Source organism: Saccopteryx bilineata, chromosome 5 (genome assembly GCF_036850765.1).
Source record: "Saccopteryx bilineata isolate mSacBil1 chromosome 5, mSacBil1_pri_phased_curated, whole genome shotgun sequence".
In the NCBI taxonomy this organism is placed as follows: Eukaryota; Metazoa; Chordata; class Mammalia; order Chiroptera; family Emballonuridae; genus Saccopteryx; species Saccopteryx bilineata.
Genome location: NC_089494.1, coordinates 97,580,025 through 97,607,615, shown reverse-complemented (window position 1 = coordinate 97,607,615; position 27,591 = coordinate 97,580,025). Strand labels below are relative to the sequence as shown.

General features: G+C 36.7%; 1 protein-coding gene and 1 non-coding gene across 2 annotated transcripts in view; both read right to left on the bottom strand.

The window, feature by feature from the left end:
* The window catches only part of LRP1B (LDL receptor related protein 1B), a 2,131,860-nt gene that overhangs the window by 1,996,392 nt on the left and 107,877 nt on the right, over positions 1-27,591 (bottom strand). The gene's annotated exons all lie outside the window — the stretch shown is intronic.
* TRNAA-GGC (transfer RNA alanine (anticodon GGC)) lies at positions 25,579-25,654 on the bottom strand. The gene has a single exon. It is a non-coding gene; the product is annotated as a tRNA-Ala (tRNA).

Sequence of the window (27,591 nt, the reverse complement as noted above, 5' to 3'; positions counted from 1 at the left end):
AGAAATAAAACCACATATATATGGTCAAATCATCTTTGATAAACGAGCCAAAATCACACAATGGAGAAAAGAAAGCTTCTTCAATAAATGGTGCTGGGAAACCTTCAATAAATGGTGCTGGGAAACCTCATGCAAAAAAATGAAACTTGACAACAGTTTATCCCTTTGTACCAAAATTAATTCAAAATCGATCAAAGACCTAAATATAAGACCTGAAACAATAAATTACATAGAAGGAAACATAGGTACTGAACTCATGGACCTTGGCCATAAAGAGCATTTTATGAGTTTGACTCCAAAGGCAAGGGAAATGAAGGCAAAGATAAATAATTGGAACCACATCAGACTAAGAATCTTCTGCACAGCAAAAGAAAATGACAACAAAACAGATGGACAGCCAACTAAATGGGAGATGATATTTTCAAAACACAGCACAGATAAGGACCTAATATCCAAAATATATAAAGAACTCACAAAACTCAACAACAAACAAGCAAACAATCCAATAAAAAATGGGTAGAGGACATGAAAAGACACTGCTCCCAGGAAGAAATATAAATGGCCAATAGATATGTGAAAAGATGCTCATCTTCACTAGCTATTAAATGCAAATCAAAGCTACAATGAGATGCCACCTCACACCTATTAAATTAGCTATTATCAACAGGACAGGTAATAACAAGTATTGGAGAGGCTGTGGAGAAAAAGGAACCCTCATTCACTGTTGGTGGGAATGTAAAGTAGTACAACCATTATGGAAGAAAGTATGGTGCTTCCTCAAAAAATTAAGGATAGAACTACCATATGACCCAGAAATCTCTCTACTGGGTATATACCCCCAAAACTCAAAAATATTGGTACATAAAGACACATGCAGCCCCATGTTCATTGCAGCATTGTTCACAGTGGCCAAGACATGGAAACAACCCAAAAGCCCCTCAATAGATGACTGGATAAAGAAGATGTGGCACATATACACTATGGAATACTACTCAGCCATAAGAAATGATGACATAGGATTATTTATGACAACATGGATTGACCTTGATAACATTATAATGAGTGAAATAAGTAAATCAGAAAAAAACTAAGAACTGTATGATTCAATTCATAGGTGGGACACAAATTGAGACTCATGGAAATAGATAAAAGTGAGGTGGTTACCAGAGGGAGGGGAAGGGAGGAGTGGGAGGGAGTGGGGGAAGGGACGGGCATAAAAAAAACAAATAGAAGGAGACAGAAGACAATTTGACTTTGGGTGATGGATATGAAACATAAACAAATGTCAAAATAATCTGGAGTTGTTTTCTCTAAATCTATGTACTCTAATTGATCAATGTCACCCTGTTAAAATTGTCTAAATAAAAAAATATCAATATTGCAAAGAAGATTAAAATACGTAGTTTGACAATTTACATAAATATACAAAAATTTTTGTTTGCAAATATCTTGCTTCTGGAGCTGTTGGAGCCAGAAGTGGGTAGTTTTTCATGATATTTCTTGATGGTATATCTTGTCCTCCTTGTAAAATGAACTGCCTTTCTCCTTTGACAGAGAAAGATAAACATGAGCACTCAGCCAGAATTTCTCAACTTGACAGCAAGTATGACTTTGTGGGTGCTACAAGAATATAATCTATTCACTCATAGCAGCTAGACAAGATTTTGTAATGCATACCAGATTGTGAAAGGTCACCCTTACTCAGATAAAAAAGATGAGGGGAATTTACATATGCTTTGTATACAGAGTATGAGTAACATATATCTGATCATGTGAAGACTGTTTCCAACAGAGAATGGTTTGACTGCTTTATGCATTCATTGTTGATGCATACCTAAAAATCCTGAATTAAAAAGACCCAACAGACTGTCTAGTCCAATCCTTTCATTTTTAAATAAAGAAATTCCAATTTTTGGAGGTTATTTCTTTTCCAAACAGTATTCTGGAAATAGTGAACAAGGCAAATATTAGAACCCAGGATTCCCAATTTTTATATTTTGGTCTTTTCATTTCACACTCAAATTATAGACATTTTTATAGCCTATAAATAGGGAGATTACTATGTAAATATAACAGGGTGAACATAATTCCAATTCTGCCAATTAAGAGCATGTGACAGGGCTGACTAGGTGGTTGCACAATGGATACAGCATTGGACTGGGATGTGGTAGACCCAGGTTCAAAACCCCGAGGTCACCAGCCTGAGTACGGGCTCATCTGGTTTGAGCAAGGCTCACCAGGTTGAGCCCAAGGTCGCTGGTTTGAGCACAGTCACTTGATCTGCTGTAGCTCCCAGTCAAGGCACATTATGAGAAAGTAATCATTGAACAACTAAGGTGTCGCAACTAAGAATTGATGCTTCTCATCTCTCTCCCTTCCTTTTTGTCCCTATCTGTCCCTCTCTCTGTCTCTGTCACACACACACACACACACACACACACACACACACAAAGAGCATGAGACAAAAATATATGAATGGCATGTCCAGTACACTGTGAAAAACAGGCTAATAGTAGCTGACCTTCATCAAGTGCTTGTTAGGTGCTGGTCCTGTTCTAAGTCCTTCACATACATTTACGCTCTTTTGTTTATGTTTGTTTGTCTTTTTGTTTTGGGGTTTTTTTTTTTTTGCAAGAGAGACAGAGAGGAGGGACAGATAGAGACAGACAGACTGAAAGGGCGAGTGAGGAGAAGCATCAGTTCTTCGTTGTGGCATCTTAGTTATTCATTTATTGCTTTCTCAAACGTGCCTTGACTAGGGGGCTACAGCAGAGCAAGTGGCTGCTTGCTCAAGTCAGAGACCTTGGGCTTCAAGCCAGTGACCATGGCATCATGTCTGTGATCCATGCTCAAACCAGAGACCCTGCCCTCAAGCTGGTGAGCCTGAGCTCAAGTCAGATGAGCCCACACTCAAGCTGGTGACCTCAGGGTTTCAAACCTGGGTCCTCTATGTCCCAGGTCCATGTTTTATCCACTGCACCACCACCTGGTCAGGCCATTTACCCCATTATTCTTTGCAATAATCCACTGAAATAGGTAGTATTATTATCACTGCTTAGATTCAAAAACTGGGAGGCGCACACAGGCTAAGTAATGTGCCCAGGACCATAGAGCTTGGAAGTATGTAGAATTTGGGGCCCTATCCCGGAATAACTGAATCAGAATCTTAGAGGGTAAATCTCAGAAATTTAATAAATATCCCAATGTTGAAATACAAATTGACCTGTGGTGGCACAGTGGATAAAGCATCGACCTGGAAATGCTGAGGTCGCTGGTTCGAAACCCTGGGCTTGCCTGGTCAAGGCACATATGGGAGTTGATGCTTCTGGCTCCTCCCCCCCTTCTCTCTCTCTGTCTTTCTCTCCTCTCTCTCGGTCTCTCTCTCTCCTCTCTAAAAATGAATAAATAAAAAAAATAAAAATAAAAATTTTTAAAATCTTAAAAAAAAAAAAAAAGAAATACAAATTAAGATCACCAAGAGAACTCACTAATTTCCTAAGAGAACAGATAAATTAAAAAATAAAAAATGACAATGTCAAGTTTTGGCAAGGATGTAGAGAAGCTTTGCTAGAAGTTGAAAGGTTTAAGAGAATAAATGGTGAGGTCTTGCTGATTGTATGCACCTCAAAACTTAGTGATATGTTTCATCCCACTCTTAGAATTACCTAGTTATACAATAATAGAGATGCCAAGATATAATACATTTACTCTATTTATTTTCATAGCAAACAAACTTGAGTCCAGAGAGGTGAGAAAAAGCTTCAAGAGAAAAAGCATTCAATTAAGGGGCAGGGGCAAGAATGAAAACCTGTCTCTCTCTTTCTTTAGATCAAAATATTTATATTTTGTTACAAAAGCAAAAATAAAACCAAACAGGTAATGAAATATTACTTTTTTTAAGTGTCCCATCCTGGATTCTCTGTCCTAGAATTTAGTAAACAGCTCAAGTAAACAGTCCACAAGTTATTCTGGAAATGCCTCTCATTTTCAAAACCCCAGCCCTTGACATCATTCCAGCATATTTGAATCTCTCGGAAGTCCATCCTATTTTTCTTCAATATATTTTTCTCTCACAGCATCGTTTTGAAATTTTATCTATTGATTTGAAAGAAAGGAAGGGGGAGAGAGAGAAGAAGGGGGAGAAAGAGGGAGAAGAGTAAGAGAGCAAGAGAAAGAGAGAGAGAGAGAGAGAGAGAGAGAGAGAGAGAGAGATACATCAATTTGCTGTTCCATGCACTTAACCAACTGAGCTACCAGGGCAGGGATTCCCACAGCCTTTTTTTTTTTTCTTTTTTTTTTTTTCCTGGAGAAGCAAGGAGACAGAGAGACAGACTCCTGCATGCACCCAACCTGGATCCACCCAGCAAGCCCACTAGGGGGCGAGGCTCTGCCCATTTGTGGGGTTGCTTCCTTGCAACCGGAGCCATTCTAGCACCTGAGGCAGAGGCCACGGAGCCATCCTCAGTACCCAGGCCAATTTTGCTCCAATGGAGCTTTGGCTGTGGGAGGGAAAGAGAGAAATTGAGAGAAAGGAGAAGGGGAAGAGTGGAGAAGCAAATGGGTGATTCTCCTGTGTGCCCTGGCCAGAAATTGAACCCAGGACCTCCACATGCTGGGCTAATGCTCTACCACTGAGCACACAGGGTCTATGTGCACTTCTTAAATGGTAAGTTTCTAAAAGGTGGTAGCGGGGTAGAGTGCATTTTATATAAAACCAGTTGCAATTGTGCTTCTGGTCAGAATTCTTAAGATGACTGTAAAAGAATAAGTCGTATTAAATAGCAGTCAAATTTACTTCTCATGTTCATTAAGGCAAGAAATGTGAATTGAAAATTCACTCCGAAACATATTGATGGTTTGTAATTGATGGTTTGTAATTGATGGTTGTAATTTAAGTAAATTTATGGTCTAGACAATTAAAGGGCTTACATATTAAATCAGAATTGTCATCCTTTGTTTATTATACAATGTTTGAAATGTCTGGAGTATTTTCAGAATTAAGTTGATACCGAGAAAATGATGAAAATAAGATGGCTGATGTTTGGGAGCCAGAATATTATGAAGAAATATTCTGAATAGAAACATAAGTTTTAGTAGTATAAGGTAATTTAAATATTGAGTTACTAAATTTAAACTTAGAGTATATATTAAAACCAGGGGCCCAAAATAATAATGGAATAGGATAGGTTTGTGTTGAGAATGGAGTAGGGTACAAGGCAAGAATAAGAAAGCGATTTGTGCAAGATTTTTATCAGAAGTGATAAACCTGGTGAGGAGCCACTGAGCCACTTCACCCACAGGTGTTATAAAGTATCAAAAGCTACAGAATTAATATTAATATTTTGGGAGGCTTAAAGAACATTTTATTAATTTGGGTAAAGGTGTGCAGAGAAATTGTGAGAATAGTCTCTGTACTGTGTGATTGGCATAACCAGGATGGCCCTTGGCATTGTATTGAAAACATGGATCCCCAGACATTCCACCATATCTGTGGGGAAAAGGGTGAATGGCTAGCCAGGTACAGGGAGAGAAAAGCCAAAATAAACCTTTTCTTATAGCAATGAGCCATTTGCGGGCATTTGTCCCCACGGAAACCTCTCCTATGTAAATGTGTGTGGTTAACACGTGTGACTCTGGACAGAGAGACAGCAGATGAACACTAGATAATAGAGGAATGCCTTTTTTTTATAATAATTTTATTTTTTTAATGGAGTGACATCAATAAATCAGGATACATATATTCAAAGATAACAAGTCAAGGTTATCTTGTCGTTCAATTATGGTGCATACCCATCACCCAAAGTCAGATTGTCCTCTGTCACCTTCTATCTTGTTTTCTTTGTGCCCCTCCCCCTCCCCCTTTCCCTCTCCCATTTCCCCCTCTCCCCCCATAACCACCACACTCTTATCAATGTCTCTTAGTTTCACTTTTATGTCCACCTACGTATGGAATAATGCAGTTCCTGGTTTTTTCTGATTTACTTATTTCGCTTCGTATCATGTTATCAAGATCCGACCATTTTGCTGTAAATGTTCTGATGTCATCATTTCTTATGGCTGAGTAATATTCCATAGGAATGCCTTTTAATATGTAAAGAGACATCTTTCTTCCATTGTGTTGGCTTGTAAATTTTTTGTTTTCCCCAAAAGGATGTATGGCTTGCAAATTGAACATGGTCCTATCATGTTAAAGGACATATGACTATAACCATTAGTGGTAAGAGGCTCCTAATTACAATTTTTGCTTCTGTAATTCCCACTTACAAAACTATAAAAACTAAGTAGAACAAAGGGCCGGTGCGCTCTCCTTCATATTTCTGTCAGAGTTGCCGCCATTTGGCCAAGCTAGACAATAAAGCTTTGATGTGTAACCGACGGACCTTGTTCGTGTCTTCAATGTTTCGGGTCCCTCTGGATTAGGATTAGCACCTGGGATTTATAACCTAGAAAGAAACCACTTGATGGTAAGAGCAGGCCTTGGTGATGTTAGTTATTTTGAAACTGGTTCTGGTTGTTCTAAATATTTAGTACCAAGCAGTGTCATTGAAATACATACTTTAGCTTTGCCCAGCCAGACTTTATTAGACATTTGAAATCCAAATGTTTCTCTGTCTTGCTCAAACCTATTTTTATCACAGCTGATGTTGCAATTTTGTTCCTATAGACCTGTCATAGTCATTTTTTTTAAGGTTGCGGCATAATTTCAAGCTTTTCATGTTTTTTTCTCATACCACCACATGTGTTTTTACTCTGAATCATATACTTTAACTGTTTGTCATATATGTCCTTTACAAGTCTGTGCATCAGCCCTTTAGTTATTCTGTTTCTGTGTTAATTTTACCCATTATATGATAATGACTTTTCTGTGCGTAGAGTGAGAAAAATGTACGTATTCTAGGTAGATAAACATATCAGCAAATCACTAAAATAAGTTGATTTTCATGCTATTCTAAACTAAATATATCTGGCAAAATGGATATAGTTGGAGAAAAGCTGATTTTCCTCATTCTTTGATGAGATTCACTTAATGTATTTGCTTTCTAGATTAAAATTTCTATCAAATGCTCTCCCAGTCCCACAATTGCTTTTTCAAATTTCCCTTTTTCCATTACTCAATACCAGTTACAGGTTATTGTGCCCCAAAAGTAATGTTTAAGTGCTAAATCCTCAATAGCTCATTTTGATCTTATTTGAAAATAAGTCATTGCAGATGTAATTAGTTAAGATAATGTCATACTGGATCAGATTGGGCCTTTATTTCAGTATGACTTGTGCCCTTATAAAAATAATGTCATATGAAGAGGCACACATGCATATTGCGTGAAGGACTCGTAAGACTGAAATTGCCCAATCACAAGCCAAAGAACTGCCAGAAGCTAGGAGAAGGCCCAAACCAGATCCTTCCTTAACATTTTCAAAGGGAGCATGGATGTAACACCTTAATCTTAGCCCTCTAGCCTCCACATTTAGAGTAAATTTTTGTTATTTAAGCCATTTAGTGTGTGGTACTTTGTTACAGCAACACTAGCAAACCAACAGAGGATCAAACCAAGATTTGGAAGTCAACCAGAAAAAACTAACTCATTCCCTCCCCTCCCCTCCCCTCCCCTCCCCTCCCCTCCCCTCCCCTCCCCTCCCCTCCCCTCCCCTCCCCTCCCCTCCCCTCCCCTCCCCTCCCCTCCCCTTCCTTCCTTCCTTCCTTCCTTCCTTCCTTCCTTCCTTCCTTCCCTCCTTCCTTCCTTCCACCCCCTCCCTCCCTCCCTCCCTTCCTTCCTTCAGTCCTTCCTTTTCACATGGCAATCCTTCTATCTCGTGCAAACCTCTCCACCAGTGCTCCTGATCTCATCTTCTCTCATAATTCTATTCTCATTTCTGAATTGTATAACACCAATCTCTTAATCTTGGCCAAATCCTACCCCTCAGCCCACGACCATGGTCAGGTGTTTGCCTATTTAAAAACTGGAGAGAGTGACCAAGATTTGCTGTTGCTTCTTTCTTACCTTTTAATGATATCTGGTCTTCATCCTTCTTACCTATGGGAAGTATTTCCTAAGCATCAGCAGCCACATAATTATCTAGTACAGAACGATATTAACCATCTTCTTACTCTTTTTAATTTTTTTGGCTGCCTTATATCTCTCTTTTTTTCTTTTATCTTTCTGTCTTTCCTTTTAAAAAAATTTACAGCTATATACAGAGATTTAGAACCTTCTGCCCAGGGCTCTCCTTTGTGAAGGACACTGAAGCTGTTTCATTTCATGCTTTAGGGCCCATCTTGAGTCATCTCCTTAATCAGATCAACAAAGATAAGATACAGGCTGCATAGATACAAAAAAAAAAAAAAAAAGACTAAGACATGTCATCCTCTTTCCTTCTCATTCTCTCAGTTGCTGGCTGCCTGATAGCAGACTTGTTAAAATCTAGTACTGTTTTGCATATAACTTTTATTATTCCTTGTGAAAAAATCTTCTTCTCTGGCTTCCATAATACTACTTGCCTGAGATTCTCCTCTCTAATGTCTGTACCACTTTTTAAATTATTTTCTCTTCCTCATCTTTACATCGATATTTTTCAGTATTTCTTAAGTGAACATAAAAATCTCTCAGTTCTCCCATATATGAGATTCTGTCACCATCCTCAACCTACTGAGCATTTTATTATTCCCAGATATCCTGATGCTGCCCAATTTAATTCCTATAATTTGTATGACAATGATTTGTTTTGAAATGTAACATATTATAATATTTAACAGAATTGTTTAAATTCTACTTCTCCAGAAATGGAATATTTGCCTGACTTCTGACCCCAAATTTCTATCTTAAAATATTATCAATCCTTTTAATCCTACTCTTAAATTTCATACAAACTTTTCCTTTTCTATGACCTTTCTCATCTACTTTTAGTATTAATATTCATATAACTATAACTTCTTTTGTACGATACATTGCTTTTCTCTTTCCCATTTCCTCATCCTCACACACTTCATTTGTTATCAAAATGGCTATTGGTTGGAGTGTTGGTCTTTATTCAAGAATTTAAACGGCTGAGAAAATGGACTTACTCCCAGTCCCGTGGGTGGAGCATAATCTAAACCAATCCTGGTTGTTCATTCTCCTTTTGATAAGGATATGTGTCTCAGTCATTATCAATGAGATGAGATTTCCTTTGGAGGATCCTGAAGAAACTTTCACAATTAAGACAAATGGCGAGTAGAATTATAGGAACCTGGTACTGATCTTGTTCTATAACAATTATTTTCTCTATGGTTAAAACTACTTTTTCTGGGTTATCTGTCGCTAGTAGCCAAAAGCTACTGCTCAATTAGGATGCTCTGGCTTAAGTTTAAGACTTATATTTTCAAATATTCACTTTTCAGTTTGATTCAGATACATCACAAATATGTCAACGTGTTCATAAAATGCTCTTTAAAACCCAGGTCCATGAGTTTAGTACCTATGTCTTCTTCTATGTACTTTATTGTTTCAGGTCTTATGTTTAGATCTTTGATCCATTTTGAGTTAATTTTAGTACAGGGGGACAAACTATAGTCCAGTTTCATTCTTTTGCATGTGGCTTTCCAGTTTTCCCAGCACCTTTTATTGAAAAGGATTTCTTTTCTCCATTGTATGTTCTTGGCCCCTTTATCAAAAATTATTTGACTATATATATGTGGTTTTATTTCTGGACTTTCTATTCTGTTCCATTGGTCTAAGTGTCTATTTTTCTGCCAATACCATGCTGTTTTGATTGTCGTGGCCCTATAATAGAGTTTGAAGTCAGGTATTGTAATGCCTCCAGCTTCATTCTTTTTCTTTAGGATTGCTTTGGCTATTCGGGGTTTTTTATAGTTCCATATAAATCTGATGATTTTTTGCTCTATATCTTTAAAAAATGTCATTGGAATTTTGATGGGAATTGCATTAAATTTGTATATTGCTTTGGGTAATATAGCCATCTTGATTATATTTATTCTTCCTAACCAAGAACAAGGAATATTCTTCCATCTCATTATATCTTTCTCAATTTCTCTTAACAATGGTTTATAGTTTTCATTATATAAGTCCTTTACATTCTTTGTTCTGTTTATTCCTAAGTATTTTATTTTTTTTGTTGCAATTGGGAAGGGGATTATTCTTTTGAGTTCATTCTCAATTGTTTCATTGTTGGCATATAGAAAGGCTATTGACTTCTGTATGTTAATTTTGTATCCTGCGACCTTACTGTATTGGCTTATTGTTTCTGGTAGTCTTTTTGTGGATTCTTTGGGGTTTTCGATGTATAGGATCATATCATCTGCAAAAAGTGATACCTTTACTTCTTCTTTTCCGATATGGATGCCTTTTATTTCTTTGTCTTGTCTGATTGCTCTGGCTAGAACCTCTAGTACCACATTAAATAAGAGTGGAGAGAGTAGACAACCCTGACTTGTTCCTGATTTAAGGGGGAAAGCCTTCAGTTTTGTGCCATTTAATACGATGTTAGCTGATGGTTTATCATATATGGCCTTTATCATGTTGAGATATTTTCCTTCTATACCCATTTTGTTGAGAGTCTTAAACATAAAATTGTGTTGTATTTTATCGAAAGCCTTTTCTGCATCTATTGATAAGATCATGTGGATTTTGTTCTTTGTTTTGTTGATATGGTGTATTACATTAACCGTTTTACGTATGTTGAACCATCCTTGAGATTCTGGGATGAATCCCACTTGATCATGATGTATTATTTTTTTAATATGTTGTTGTATTCGATTTGCTAGTATTTTGTTTAGTATTTTAGCATCTGTATTCATTAGAGATATTGGTCTGTAGTTTTCTTTCTTTGTGCCTTCCTTGCCTGGTTTTGGTATGAGGGTTATGTTGGCCTCATAAAATGTGTTTGGAAGTATTGCTTCTTCTTCAATTTTTTGGAAGACTTTGAGTAGAATAGAAACCAAGTCTTCTTTGAATGTTTGATAAAATTCACTGGTATAACTCTCAGGGCCTGGACTTTTATTTTCGGGGAGGTTTTTAATGGTTTTTTCTATTTCTTCTCTACTAATAGGTCTGTTAAGGCTTTCTGCTTCTTCTTGACTCAGTCTAGGAAGGTTGTATTGTTCTAGGAATTTATCCATTTCTTCTAGATTCTTGAATTTAGTGGCATAAAGTTTTTCATAGTATTCTACAATAATTCTTTGTATATCTACGGTCTCCGTGGTGATTTCTCCTCTTTAATTTTGGATTTTGTTTATATGAGTTCTTTCTCTTTTTTCCTTGGTAAGTCTTGCCAAGGGTTTGTCAATTTTATTGATCTTTTCAAAGAACCAGCTCCTTGTTCTATTAATTTTTTCTATAGTTTTTCTGTTCTCTATTTCATTTATTTCTGCTCTGATTTTTATTATCTCCTTTCTTCGGCTGGTTTTGGGTTGTCTTTGTTCTTCTTTTTCTAGTTCCTGAAGGTGTGAAGTTAAGTGGTTCACTTGGGCTCTCTCTTGTTTGTTCATATATGCCTGAACTGATATGAACTTCCCTCTTATCACTGCTTTTGCTGCATCCCATAGATTCTGATATGTCGTATTGTCATTTTCATTAGTCTGTATATATCTTTTGATCTCTGCACTTATTTCTTCTTTGACCCATTCATTTTTTAAAAGTATGTTGTTTAGTTTCCACCTTTTTGTGGGATTTTTTCCTCCTTTTTGCAGTTGAATTCTAGTTTCAAGGCTTTATGATCAGAAAATATGCTTGGTACAACTTCGATTTTTCTGAATTTGCTGATGTTGTTTTTGTGGCCCAACATATGGTCAATTCTTGAGAATGATCCATGTACACTGGAGAAAAATGTATACTCAGTCACTTTGGGATGAAATGTCCTGTAGATGTCTATCATATCCAGGTGCTCTAGTGTTTTGTTTAAGGCCACTATATCTTTGTTGATTCTCTGTTTGGATGACCAATCTAGAGCCGTCAGTGGTGTATTGAGGTCTCCAAGTATGATTGTATTTTTGTCAGTTTTTGTTTTAAGGTCAATAAGTAGCTGTCTTATATATTTGGTGCTCCTTGGTTTGGTGCATATATATTAAGAATTGTTATGTCTTCTTGATTCAGTGTCCCCTTAGCCATTATGAAATGACCATTTTTGTCTCTGAGTACTTTTGTTGTCTTGTAGTCAGCATTATCAGATATGAGTATTGCTACGCCTGCTTTTTTTTGGATGTTATTTGCTTGGAGTATTGTTTTCCAGCCTTTCACTTTGAATTTGTTTTTATCCTTGTTACTTAGATGAGTTTCCTGTAGGCAGCATAGAGTTGGATTTTCTTTTTTAATCCATTCTGCTACTCTGTGCCTTTTTATTGGTAAGTTTAATCCGTTTACATTTAGTGTAATTATTGACACTTGTGAGTTCCCTATTGCCATTTTATAGATTGCTTTCTGTTAGTTTTGTGTCTTGTTTGATCCTTCTCTTTCGTTTTTTTATCTTTTGTTTTTATTTTGTTGTATTCCATATATCTTTCCGCTGTTGCTATCTTTTTTATCTCATGTGCTTCATGTGCATCTCATGTGCAATGAACCAATGAAAAGAGTTCCTACCCTGTTCATTGTAGCGCACTATTTTGTGAGTACTTTTGCACTCCATCGTCCTTTGCTACTGTAAATCTCCATCCTCTCCCCCCTTTCTTTTTTTGTTGTCACAGTTTAAATTTGGTTTTATTGTCTTCTTCTTGGAGCTTTTACTTGTGGCTTTATTTTTTTTTGTTCTTTGTATCTGATTGGAGAATCCCCTTTAGTAATTCCTGGAGTGGGGGTTTTCTGATGATAAATTCCCTCATCTTTTCTGTATCTGTGAATGTTTTTATTTCTCCTTCATATTTGAAGGATAGCTTTGATGGGTATAGTATTTGTGGCTGAAAGTTCCTCTCTTTCAGGACTTTAAATATTGGGGTCCACTCTCTTCTAGCTTGTAGAGTTTCTGCTGAGAAATCTGATGATAATCTAACGGGCCTTCCTTTATATGTTGTATTCTTCTTTTCCCTGGCTGCCTTGAGAATTTTTTCTTTGCCATTGGTTTGTGCCAATTTCATTATGATGTGCCTTGGAGTAGGTTTGTTGGGTTAAGAAAACTCGGAGTTCTGTTTGCTTCATGAATTTGAGGCTTTAGTTCTTTCCACAGGCTACCTCAACATGTTCAAAAGAGAACTAATTCTGTTCTATAAACTCAACCTTATCTTTTGAATGAGTTTGGTTTTTGTCTTGACATTACAGCCTATTACGTGCACCAATCCAAGTCAGGAACATGGAATCGTCTCTACCTCCTTGACATTGTATCTCCTAGGTGGGCACTGTCCTCATGATTGCACACGCACACCATCCCTTAGATCTGCCTTTCTTCCCACAGGCTTCTTACGTAAAATATTGATGTCTCCTTGCCACCCAGTCATTTCTTATCTAATGTTCCATGTACCATTTTCACAATTGTGCTTCTAAAACATAAACAGTTTTCAATACCTTTGTAAAGAATGTTTTTATCATTTTATGCTGATTTTTAGACTAAATTCTTAATGCTGTAATGCCCCATTTGCTTATGTGCCTGCCTTTTTTGCTTAATCTCTAAACATGTTTACATGTACCCTAGCTATAGCTGTCTACTGACATCTCAATATGTTGTGAAAACAAATATGCTGACTTTGTACTGTTTCCTCTACATAGCGCACCATTCTTTTCTTACTGAGCTGACAAAAGTCACTTTTAGTAGTGTCTCTTCTGGTGGTAAATATTTTGAAACTCACTCCCTACACTTGGAATTTATCATTCTTTGGGGAAGCATTATTTAGTTATTAGTGCAAATATATTATGTATTATTTGTATCATTAGTACTTAAGTGATTAATTATTTTACTGGATAGCTTGAACAACTTTGCTCTTAACTCCTAAGTAGATACTGGGATCTTCATTATTCAAATAAAAATAATAAATCATTAAATTCAGAAATCTAAGAAATCATAAGTGAATATATGATAAAATTAATCAATAATATCCATAATGGGTAGCTGCCTAAACTATTATACTACTAGGATAGGGAATATGTCATCATGGTAACTATAAACCTAGCACTGTCTAGCAGATGGTAGCCCTTCAATAATTTGTAAATGAATTCTTCCAGATTTATATTTAAAATATATCACATTTTTTAAAAGCTATAAAATTATAAAATAAATAACTTATTGGGAGGATCAGGATATTTAACATAGAAACACAATTAAATAATCATGATTCAATACAGATCTATAATCTATTCCATTCATTGAACAATTATTTAAAATGTATAGGGTGAACTATACTAATTAATGCCATCTATGCACCAATAACAAGTGGTCAAATAATATTCAACATTTCTTTTTATGTCCATTTTCTTTGGTTTGTTTTCCCACACACAAAAAAATCCCAGTTACATATTAGTCACAAGCACTTTGATGCTGAATTGAATCAGTTTCTTTTTATACCATGGCAGGACACCCTTAATGTCTTCTTCCTCATCTGTTGGTAATGGGGCAGGTGCTCAACTGAGAACTACCATGGTAATACTCCAGCTACTTCAAGAAAATTTTACCAGCACAAGTGGCTCTTAAACTTGGCTGTTCAACAAAATCTCTGGTGGAGCTCTACAGAAATACAGGTGCCTGGGCCCTAATTATCAAGAGAAACTAGTTTCAGCAGCCTTCAGGAATAGAGCCCATGATTTCTATTTTTCTAATCTCCACAGATGATCTAATGAGCAATTAGAGTGGAGATCCACTATACTGCTGAACCTTTTTACATCCTGACCTGCCTTTTGAAGTCACCTTTCTTTAACCTTTTTATGGAGTCCAGTTAAGCTTCACTGCTATGGTTTTACTTCTGTAATTCACAGTAAGGTCTAGTTGTTTTGGTGACAATTTCATATTGGGGTTGGTCTTTTAAATTTCCTTTAACTCCTGGCTCTGCAACCACAGACCATTAGATCCCCAAATACTTCCCAGATAACGTATCACATCCCAGGACTTCTGCCCTAGACCATCCCTTGATAATATTCCTTTCTAGTCTAACCTGGTCAGAAGCAAAGATAGCATACAAGACTTCAAAACCTGATATTTTCTTGCTCAGAAACTAATTGATCTGATCTGTCATCAGATAGAGAGAAACCAAAGCATTTCATGGCCAATTTAAGAAAGAGAAAGTCATGTTGATCATTGACATTTTAAAACGTAATTTTCAGTTAATAAGGATATATCTAGTCTAGAGGTTCAATCTTATGACATTTTTGAAGTATTACATATGTATTTCTACTTCTCCTTTGACATTTGATTTCTTAATACTAGATTTATTCATTTCTCATTACCCACCATTTTGAATGCCTAATTTCTGTTATTGTTATGCTCAATGGCAAGATGGTGTAAAGTCTAAAAGGTGCAAAAATGTATACAGTCTAAAATTCTCAAAACTATCCCTGACAAAAACTGTTGGAAGAGTAACGTTTGTCCTACAATTTCTTATAAATTAAAATCTGTTCCACAATTTCTACACTGAAATTTCTTTCACTAAAGTAATAACAACTAAATCCAAAATGGACACAACTGCTTTCATGGGTTAACTTTGATGCATAAATTTTCACAGAATCAATATACATCTCCCAACTACTTTGGCCAAGTCCTTGATATATGTTTTTATCACACAGATTCAAAAGTATTGAATTCACTAAGAATTAAATACAGTCATATTTTCTTAATAAAAAGTCAAAGATAAAGATTCCTAACCCACTGTGTTATTTCCATAGTGTGTTCCACAATACAGATTGGCACTATATAACTCAACAAATTCAAACAACAAGCAAACAAAAGGAAACAAAACAAAAAAGAATCTGCTTATACTCACAAGCTAGATTTGCTAATTGGGCACTGATGTTGGGCCACATAGAACATTATTCATAACTATGACATGAAAAGAAAGAAACTCATTGATGCTGATAAGTATCACTTTTTTTTTTTTACTTTGTTTGTGTTCACAAGTGCCTGAAATGTAGGCGTGCTCAAAACAAACACAGGAACAAAAGCACAGCCTATTTTAAATTCTGTCTTCCTGAAGAAAAATGACAAAAGGGAGATTTATTCTGGATTCACTTCCATACAGCTTTTTCTTTCAGAAAAGCCTGGCTTTCCAAGTTCATCCTGCTTAGTGCTTCTGGCCACTACCATATCCTCCAGGGAATACTGGGAAATGAATTACAGAGACCAAACACCATGCACATTGCGCTGTTTGTAAGTCTGGCTGAGAACTAAATAAGGACAGGAGCACAGCTGCAGACACCCAGCAGGTAGCGAATCACTTAAGAGATAATGAAAAGTAGCAGGATAACAAGTTTAGAGGAGAGAAAAAGTTCAGAACCCGAGGTGAAACCCTGGAGTGACAAATAGCCTGAAAGGGTAAAAGAAACACAATACTGAAATTCTGCTTTGAAATCCTCTGACTGGAAAAAGCAGGATCTGTAGGATGTTACTTATAATTAAAAGGTGGAGAGGCCCTGGCCAGTTGGCTCAGTGGTAGAGCGTCGGCCTGGCGTGCAGGAGTCCCAGGTTCGATTCCCAGCCAGGGCACACAGGAGAGGCGCCCATCTGCTTCTCCACCCCTCCCCCTCTCCTTCCTCTCTGTCTCTCTTCCCTTCCCGCAGCCAAAGCTCCACTGGAGCAAAGTTTGCCCGGGCGCTGAGGATGGCTCCATGGCCTCTGCCTCAGGCGCTAGAATGGCTCTGATTGCAGCAGAACGACGCCCAAAGATGGGCAGAGCATCGCCCCCTGGTGGGCGTGCCGGGTGGATCCCAGTCAGGCGTACGCGGGAGTCTGTCTGACTGCTTCCCAGTTTCCAGCTTCGGAAAAATAAAAGAAAAATTAAAAAGTATATAAAAGGTGGAGAAATCTGGTACAGGGAAAATGACACCGCATCCTGATTGCTTGGGTTCCAGCCCAGTCACTGATGTGTATGTGACTTTAAGGAAGCAGCTTAACCTCTACTGGTCTCACTCTTAACATAACAATGGCAGATTAGAAATTTTAATTATGTATTTTCTATAGTACTAAATGTTTTAAAATTCTAAAGTATAAACATTTTTAAAGAGCTATATACAGTATACATTTATTAGATGAGAACCACAGGCTTGTCGCTGAAACCTACAGTGGCCATCAATATCCTGTGCAGCATTCCTGGGAGTAGCCTGATCTCAAGACTATTCCGCGTGAGTGAGGGCAGGCGCCACCTAATGAGGCAGCTACTCCACATCTGGAGCGCTCTTATGTTTAACTGATACTCATCTTCTTGCAGTTTTTCTTAGCCTAGATCCAATTCTATCCACAAAAATAATAGAAATTAAAGTTTTCTTTTCAAATATTTAAAGCAGCATTTTTTTTTTTTATCTCCCTTAGTTTTATCTCAACTAGGTTATGAGAATTCTGGTTTCTTTCTGCTATTGCTCATTTACCTGATTTAGGAACTTGAGAAGAGAAAGGATTGCGACTTCTAAACAGGCTCAAACTGTTGATAACTGTTTTAAATGGTAAAACTCTAAATGCAATGATTGAGACAGAAGCCTCAGATTTTAAATAATTCCATATGATTAGCATCAAGGAAGGCACAAGGAGTTTAGCTTCTAAGTACAGCTGCTAATAAACTCAAAGGAAAGTATATAAGTTGAATTACATTAATTGCTGATACTTAATGCATGCAAGTCTCAAGAACTGACAGTGATTATACAAAAACAAAACAAAAATACCAAACAATAGCAATAATAACCAGTTTATAGAGTCAGACACTGTATCAAGTCCTTTTCATTAGTTACACCATGAAGGGAAACTGACCACTTGATAAAACAGATCATTCTAACTTACTGTGGAAGGGTTGCTTCTTGGTGAAGCAGTTCTTTGCTCTGCATGAAGGCAAACCTGGAGTTAAATTCACTTTAGACAGCATTTTTGTCTCTCTGAGCTAAAGGTTTAGGCCTATCAAAACCATAGATCTTCCTTTGTGCCCTTTTCAATTAGGCAAACCACCCAGTGATATCCCATGTCTTCTTCTCTGGCTATAGGTCTTCACCTTTCACTTAGGTGAGATTTGGCTTATTTTTCTTTTAAGTTTTGATATTCATCTGGATATATCCATTCAGTACAGAAGAAAAGACTCAAGTGTAGCCTTGAAATCAAGATGTTAAGGAAGTCTATTCATTGCTCTTTTTTTTTTGCTCATGTGTAGGCTTTGTGTCACAGTATAACAAAGCCTATAAGAAGTAATAATTTATATCTGAAGACTCCCATGCACCAACATTTCCGATGCAACCAATGACTGGTAGGCATACTTTCTTTCCTCTCTATCCTATTTTTACAGTTTACCATGAAAAGTGGGTTTTTATCATGGCAAGAGAAAATTTAGCTGGGAATGGTTTAAAAAGGTGCAATCATTTGGAAGTTTTCCATGTTAAATAGCTTTAGTAAGAAGAGTACCTCAGTGAGCCAGGCTGGAGACAGCCATGGACCTCTCCTCCATATTGCAAATTAGCATCAGGATACCAGTAAAACCCTCCTCCTGGGAGCCACACCAACCTGTCATCCATATATTTTGTTAAAACCTTATAGGAAATACATTATGTATGTATGTATGTGGTGAAAGACCAGGGGTACTGGAAAAAGTAATATGATTCTGGTTCTGAAAAAAAGGAATGAATAGGAGCCAAGAAAGAATAGTTTCCTTACAATGCTCAAATTAAAAGGACAGTAAGCGGAACCTTTACTCAATCACAAAACAAACAGCATTTCTGGAGCAGTGGGGAGCTGGTATGTATGCGTGGCGAGGCATGTCTGAGTGCATATGTGAGAGTAGTTAGATTTGGTGATGGCTAGTGGTCAGGGAAATGTAGAGGAGGTAATATGAAAGTGTGTTTTATAAATCTGAAATTAGCTAATTTTTCTTTTGAAATTAGCTAGTTCATATTTGAATTTGCTTCTGTCATTCATTGTATTCACTATCCCCTACTGTTTTGTTTAGTCTAGAAATGTCAAAAAGTTTTTTATATAAAATTTTTAGAAAGTGCTTTACTAAAGTAGAGGATATTGGAAAATCCTAGAGAGTTTCATCAGTCAAGTAAACAGCACTTTCCAAGAAATTTTATTCAACTAGTTACAAAACTCAGCGAATTCTATTCCTGATAGTTCCTACATTTGGGCTGTTGGGAACCATTAAATTAATTGCTAATACAAAAATAAATGCAAGTGATATGGTGTATTTTCCCAATTTAATTCTTCTCCCCTGAATGCTCTAATACCATAAAAAATAAAATTATTTTAGAATATATTTGTTTACATGTTTGGTGAACATAATTTCGTTTCCAGTGACTGACATTTTTTAATAATGTATAAGCTATCTGTTTAAGAATCTGAATAATACTGTTTAAAATGTTTTTATTTTTTAAATCAGGATATTTCTGTTTCTAGTCTTCCTTTAAATCTTGCTTATCATTCATTAAAGAACAAAGGGTTATGAAATAATATTTGTAAGTTCTGTAAGGTAACTTTATTCTAAAGAAGAGGCTTGAAAGCAGTTAGAGAAACAGTGTTTTCATGTAACTTCTTATCTCTTTTGTAGTTCAATTTCTTCATGAGTGGTTGTTCTGCCTTCACCATTTGAAAATGTATTCTTCTTGAATGAAAGCAAAATACACCAAAAATGTATGCATTATGCCATGAAATTAAAGGGAAGCAGTTTAGAATCCAGTCTTTAAAAAGCACATAAAAAGCTCTACTGAAGATGTTGTTTTTAATGACCAAACAAGTTTAGTTTGGTCTTAAAACAAGACTAAAAAATCAACAAATAACATTTTTATTAAATAGCCTATGTTTTGGAGTGATTCATATCTATTAAAATGCCAATCACACTTTCAAAGAAAATGGTAAATTGCTCTATTTAGCCTGGCAATCAAATGAGTTACAGTACATCTATTTTTTTTTCTTTCTTTTCAAAACAGATCGACTTGCATTTTAGCTGATTGACAGTCAAGACACATATGACAAACTAGAGGAATATTTAGTAACTGCAGATTTGAATCCAAAGATTTTAGTGAGTAGCAACAACCTTAAGCAACCCTGTCTACTCTCTTGGCACCATTATTTATGTAGAGCCCAGTGAGACACATCCTCAAATTCTAGTTTCAGCTATTTGATGAGCACTTTTACCTACTATTTCCTTAGCCTGTGAAAATATAGTTGTAAATGTCACCAACGCCAACATTTTTTTTTTATTTTTTTCCTACCCCAAAATTTATTTTTGTAGTTGAGTCCTCATGCTTTTAGTTAAAACTGCATCTTTGAAAGGGACAAGGAGATTTGTAACGTGCCTTTGGTAGTAGGTCCCAGAGATCTGACAGTTATTATAGAAAAGCTCAGAGGTGTAGTTGGTCACTCAAAGGCATAGCTATATTTGACTAATTAGCTGTGTTAGAAGCTGGAACTGAATTTATGTAACCAACACAACTTTTCATTGGAATAAACATAGATATGAGGTAGAAAGAAAACCATTTATGGGCCCTGGCCAATTGGGTCAGTGGTAGAGCATCGCCCAGCATGTGAGTGTCCTAGGTTTGATTCCTAGTCAGGGCACACAAGAGAAGTGACCATCTTCTTTTCCACCCTTTTCCCTTCCCCTTCTCTCTTCGTATATCTTTCTTCCTCTCCTATAGCCATGTCAGTTGGAGCATGTTGGTCCCAGGCCCTGATGATGGCTCCATGACCTCACCTCAGGTGCTAAAATAGCTTGGTTGCTAAGCAACAGAGCAATAGCCCTAGATGGACAGAGCATCGCCCCCTAGGGGGCTTGCTCAGTAGATCCTGGTCGGGTGCATGTGGGTGTCTATCTCTCTGCCTTCTTGCTTTTCACTTAAGAAAATTTTAAAAAGAAATAAAGAAAAGTAGTTATATAAAAAGTGTAAGTCTATTATATGAAAATAACAAAACAGGCAATGATGTTGGCTGAAGTAATAACTTTTGAAAACTATCTTTGAATAGAGAACTAAACACTAGGTATACAAAACAAAACAAAGTTCTTTTGTTGTTTTATTCTTTCATTTGACTAGTTCTGAAAACAAGTTATTTGTTTAACAAATATTTTGGCTCTCAAGAAATAAACCCTAAAAGACTTGAACTTTTAAATTTTTCAGGATAATCTATTTTATAATAAATATATTTTAGTTAAATTAATTTTTACTTTTAATTGAATTTATTGGGGTGACATTGGTTAATAAAATATAGGTTTCAAATGTACAATTCTATAATATATCATTTGTATATTACATTATATGTTTACCATTCTAAGACAAATTTTATTCTATCACCATATATTTGACACCCGTTACTATACTCTGATGCCACTTCTCTCTGGTAACCACCATACTGTTGTCTGTGTTTATGAGTTTGTGTTTATCTTGTTGGTTCACTTATTGCATTCATTTTTATATCCCACATATGAGTGAAATCATATGGTTCTTGACTTTTTCTATCTGACATATTTTGCTCAGCATGACATTTTCAAGATCCATCCATATTGTCGCAAGCGCCAGTATTTCATCTTTCCATAGCTGGGTAGTATTCCATAGTATATAAGTAACTCATCTTTTTATCCAATCAAGAATGAATTTTTATTATGCTGGCTCAAATGGAAATTATTTTTATTTTCAGTTACACAGCTCACTGGGGAACGGGAAGACAAAACCTGAAATTCAGTGCAAGACATAAAGCCCAAGAGTTTACTGTTGTAATTATATAATGTAGATTTTATACTATATATATTTTCTTAGCACAATTATAAAATTTGTTTTTTATATTATGCATACTTTAATATTATAGATGGCATGAACCTAAATTAAAATTATTCTATATGTTTATATAGTTCTCCTTATGGGAGAAAGGATGGCTAAATTTTATTATGTTAAAATAAATGGATAAGTGTTAAATCTGAGGATGCAAATTTGAAGTAAGTGCTGAAAAGAATATTGTACTTGTGCATTTTTTTCTGTACTTTTGTCAATAGTTTCTCCTGCATAATGTGTGCTGTAAGCTAGCCACATAAAATGAATGACTTTGGCCTTAACTGAATGCTACTATTCTAGTACATCATAACTCTAGCCTGCTGATAATAAGACTCAGTTGGCAGTAATCTACACACAGTGGCATTTTGAAAGCTACAATAATGATGATGAAATTAAAACCCCAGAACTTAAGTATCACATAGGTCACTGTGCTATAAAAATGTAGGTAAGAATAATAATGACCTCTAAAATATTTGTATTCATTGTTGAAAGATGAGATAATAAGAACAGGAAATTCAACTACATTTTCTCTTTTCTGAATGTTCCAAGTTGACTGGCCTGGAATATAAGTAAATTCAGATTTACATTCTCTTAAAGCAATAATATATTCAATGATTCCATATTTTTATCTACATACCATTTGACTCTTACTGTCCTAGGTGGTTCTAAATTATACTTTTTTCTTAATTTAAGTATTTATTACTAGCAACAATAAAAATTAGACATTTTTTTAACCTTCCTGGAAAAGTTTACTTTAGCTATATACTTGGTTCAGAACAGCCTTTCTCAATTTACATCTATAAAAAAGTGTCCACTACCAAACTGTATTGGAATGTATTGGTCTAACAATCTGAATCTTACCCAAAGCCCTATAATTTGAAATTAGTCATGTGGAAATTCAACCAGAGAATGAAAAACCTAGTTCCTTTATTCTTTTCATGTAAACACAAAGAAAGTGGTTGTTGTGCCTTTATTTAATGGTACATTAACCAAATCAAGCAAGTGCCTTCATTCTAAGATTCTTTATTCATTTTTCTATAAAGTGTTATGTTTCAAAGAAGAGATGATATAAGTCAGTACACATATCAACTAACTTTATCACCTATCTCCCTGAGTGTCTCTTAGGGACACTAATGTCATATGGAACCCAAATTGGGGAACATTGATCTAGTAATAATGTGAGTTTTGTTTACCTCTCTCTAATTTTAATCTACTTGAAAATCTTATTTTCAATGCTCCCAGATGCTAAATAATCTGGGTTCATTGGTTTAATGTGCATGAAATTCCTTAGCTAAGCAAATTAACAAAATTGATGGAGAAAAAATGTCTTTCAAGAGCCAGACTTACTATATGTTAAAACACGGTCAATATGAATTCTCTTTATTCATTAGTGTTGTAATGATTGCACTGTGTTCAAATTTGTAATGCACTTAATAATTCCCACTTTTTCAAGTTCACTATTATTAAGGTAAATTCTTTATATTTCCTATAAGTGTGATAACAATGTCCACAGATAGCCATCATCTTTTAGAGCTAAATGGTAATTTGAATGTTTACTCAAAACTGACAGTTTTATATAGAAAAATACTATAAATGCTTCCTTTTTTTAGAATAGCAAAATATATTTGATTACTTTAAATAAGGAGAAAACTAAGTGATTATATATTGGCTGTCAGCTGGACAGTTACTAGACAACAAGTAAGTGAAAGAGAACTTATATCGTCAGTTTATGTGGCACTATGTCAACCCAAAATCATTAACTGTTTCATAGATCAACTATATTTTTCTCTCCTAAAAGTCAGCTGTCAATTCAATTTTTTAACAACTCAATGACTTTAAGTCTTTTTCTTCAGAAGGTAAGAAATAGTATACAGGTCCACAGCTATTCACTAGCAAAGATCCTTTTGCTAAAACAATTAGCTTTTTCATTCTTTTATTTATTTATTAATTTTAGAAAGAAAAAAGAGAGAGAGAGAGAAGGTAGTTAGGAGCAAGAAGCATCAACTCTCATATATGCCTTGACCTGGCAAACCCAGGGTTTCGAACAGTAGATAAAGCGTTCCAGGTCAGCGCTTTATCTACTGTGCCACCACAGGTCAGGCAACTTTTTTATTCTTTTAAGCTCTAATATTGGCACTTAAATGAAGAAAAGGAGTAATTTTACAATATCATATTTTACTATTCTGTTGTTTGGAAAAGAAAGAGTGGAATTTAGACTAAACAAGCCTGGTATACAATAGATCAGTGGTAGTCAACCTGGTCCCTACTGCCCACTATTGGACATTCTAGCTTTCATAGTGGGTGGTAGCAGAGCAACCAAAGGGTAAATAAAAAGATAGATTTAACTATAGTAAGTTGTTTTATAAACACTTATTTTGCCAAACTTAGCAAAAATCCAACATAAAGTACTTGGTAAGTAATTATTATTATATGCTTTAACTTGCTGTAACTCTGCTTTATAAATTTTATAAATACTTAAAAAGTATTTATAAATACTTCTCTACTTTATAAATCACCATTACTGTGGAACCAGTGGGCGGTTAGAAAATTTTACTAGTAACAGAGATACAAAAGTGCACAGTAGGTATAAAAAGGTTGATTACTTCTGCAATAAATACATAACAAATATTTTGAATAAATAAATTATAATTATAGTTTTTTTCAGTCTGGAATAGTTGTGATTTAACTAGCTCAACAGTAACCCTAAAATATACCCCAAATATGTATCCTTATATAAGCTATACTTTCAACCTTTCATATTATATTTATCTGTCATTATATAAGGTCTACCAGAAAGTTCTGCCCATTTCTATCGTAACAAGTTTCCACATGTAAGCACATGTTTATTTGGCACATGTGTGCCTCTCTATTTTTATCACTTAATGTATACATACTGACGTAGCAAATTAACTAAAATAAAGTTGATTCACGTTAGTCTTATATGTGAAGCAATAGTGTACCCATGGCTACTGATCAAGTTCATTTATGCCACTGTATTGTATACAAATTTCAACAAGAAAGAAATGCTACAGAAGCATGTCTGTCGCATCCACCATATTCCCTGGACTTAGCAACCCTCCGACTATCACATGTTTTTGTCCTTACAAAATTTTTTGAAGGGCAAAAAATTCAAAAATGAAGAAGATATCAAACAAGCACTGGTTCAATTTTTCACATCAAAAGATAAAACATTTTTCAAAAATGGGATATAAAAATTGCTCTCACACTGGCAAGAAATCATTAATAATAATGGCAATTATATTATTTAATAAAGTTTATTGGCGGTAAGAAAAATTTGTATTTTGTTTTATTCCAAAAACAGACAGAACTTTCTGGTAGACCTTATATTTTATATGTGTCTAACAGTTTTACTTTTTTACTGTCAAGAGAAAAAAGTTAGACATAATTTTTTTTTTTTTTGTATTTTTCTGAAGCTGAAAATGGGGAGAGACAGTCAGACAGACTCCTGCATGCACCCAACCGGGATCCACCTGGCACGCCCACCAGGGGGCGACACTCTGCCCACCAGGGGGCGATGATCTGACCCTCCGGGGCGTCGCTCTGTTGCGACCAGAGCCACTCTAGCGTCTGGGGCAGAGGCCAAGGAGCCCTCCCCAGTGCCTGGGCCATCTTTGCTCCAATGGAGCCTCCCTGCGGGAGCGGAAGAGAGAAACAGAGAGGAAGGAGAGGGGGAGGGGTGGAGAAGCAGATGGGCGCTTCTCCTGTGTGCCCTGGCCGGGAATCGAACCCGGGACTTCAGCACGCCAGGCTGACGCTCTACCACTGAGCCAACCGGCCAGGGCCTAGACATAATTTTTATCATTATATTTGGGTTCATTGTTCAGATCTTGACATCTGTTCCTTTAATCTTTTTTCTCTGGTACTATAAAACACAACTTACCCTGGCCAGTTGGCTCTGTGATAGAGCATTGGCCAAGTATTTGGAAGTGCCAGATTCAATACCTGATCAGGGCACACAGGAGAAGTGACCATCTGCTTCTCTACCTCTTCCCCTCTAACTTCTTTCTTTCTATCTCTCTCTTCCCCTACTACAGCCATGCCTTTGTTGGAGCAAGTTGGCCCCAGGCACTAAGGATGGCTCCATAGCCTCACCTCAGGTGCTAAAAATAGGTTGCCCAGCAACAGAGCAACAGCCCCAGACAGGCAGAGCATCTTGTTTCGGGTGCATGCGGGAGTCTATCTCTCTGACTCCCCACTTCTCACTTAAGACATTTGAAAAAAACACAGAAAACACAACTTGTTGCTTTGGATATACATGAAAGGAAAAAGTTAATTTTCCCATCTATGTATGAGTTTCCATATGGCTATTTCTAAATCACAGATCAGGGTGAGGAGCCACTGTGCCACCTCACCCACAGGTGTTGTAAAGTACCAAAAGCTACAGAATTAATATTAATATTTTGGGAGGCTTGAAGAACATTTTATTAATTTGGGTTAAGGTGTGCAGAGAAATTGTGAGAATAGTCTCTGTACTGTGTGATTGGCATAACCAGGATGGCCCTTGGCATTGTATTGTAAATGCAAAGGGGAGGAAAACATGGATCCCCAGACATTCCACCACACCTGTGGGGGAAGGGGTGAATGGCTAGCCAGGTGCAGGAAGAGAAAAGCCAAAATAAACCTTTTCTTATAGCAATGAACCATTTGCGGGCATTTGTCCCCACGGAAACTACCTCTCTTATGTAAATGCATGTGGTTAATACGTGTGAATCTGGACAGAGAGATGGCGGATGAACACTAGAAAATATAGGAATGCTTTTTAATATGTAAAGAGACATCTTTCTACCATTGTGTTGATTTGTAAATTTTGTTTTCTCCAAAATGATATATGGCTTGCAAATTGAACATGGTCCTATCATATTAAAGGACATATGACTATAACCAATAGTGGTAAAGGGCTCCTAATTACAATTTTTGCTTCTGTACTTCCCACCTACAAAACTATAAAAACTAAGTAGAACACAGGGCTGGCACGCTCTCCCTCAGACCTCTGTCAGAGTTGCCGCTGCTTGGCCAAGCTAGACAATAAAACTTTGGTGTGTAATCAACGGACCTTGTTTGTGTCTTCAGTGTTTTGGGTCCCTCTGGATTAGGATTAACATCTTGGGGCTCATCCGGGATCAAGGGACTGCCTGTCGATCTGCACACCGGAGCTTTCTTGTTCAACCCTGGGTAAGTAGAACAAGGTCACGACCGTTTGATTGCCACGTGAGCCCTGGCTGTTGAGCCGGGAAGGGGCCGGTGGCCATCTCCCCTCAGACGTGAGGTTGGGAGATTTGGGAGGGCATCCCGCTTTTAGGGAACCCCGTTTGAGTTTAGATATTCCGAGCTCAAGGGAAGAGTGGTGCCTGTTTGTCTGTTTTTGCTGTTTGGTTTTTTTTTGCTGTTTGTTTATCTGTTTTTGTCACTGCATTCGTCAAAGCTTTTAGAGAGTGAAGCTTTTAAGTACAGTGTGGGAGAGAAGGGAAGGCGAAGGGGGTGGGCAGCGGCTTCCCCTTATGCCAGACGCGCAGGCGCTGGCTCGGTCTGGCCGCCTCCTCCCAGCGCCCACTCGCTCTCCCTTCCCCTGGCATGCGCGCTGCCCTTGTGGCCTGCAGACAAGGAGGGGGCCCACAGGGGCGCATTCCGGGAAACACCAGTGTGTGGCAGTGGAGGCAGAGGCGGTGGCTTCCCAGGTCAGCGGGGGTTGAAATGGATTTCGGCTGCTGGTTGTTGCAGC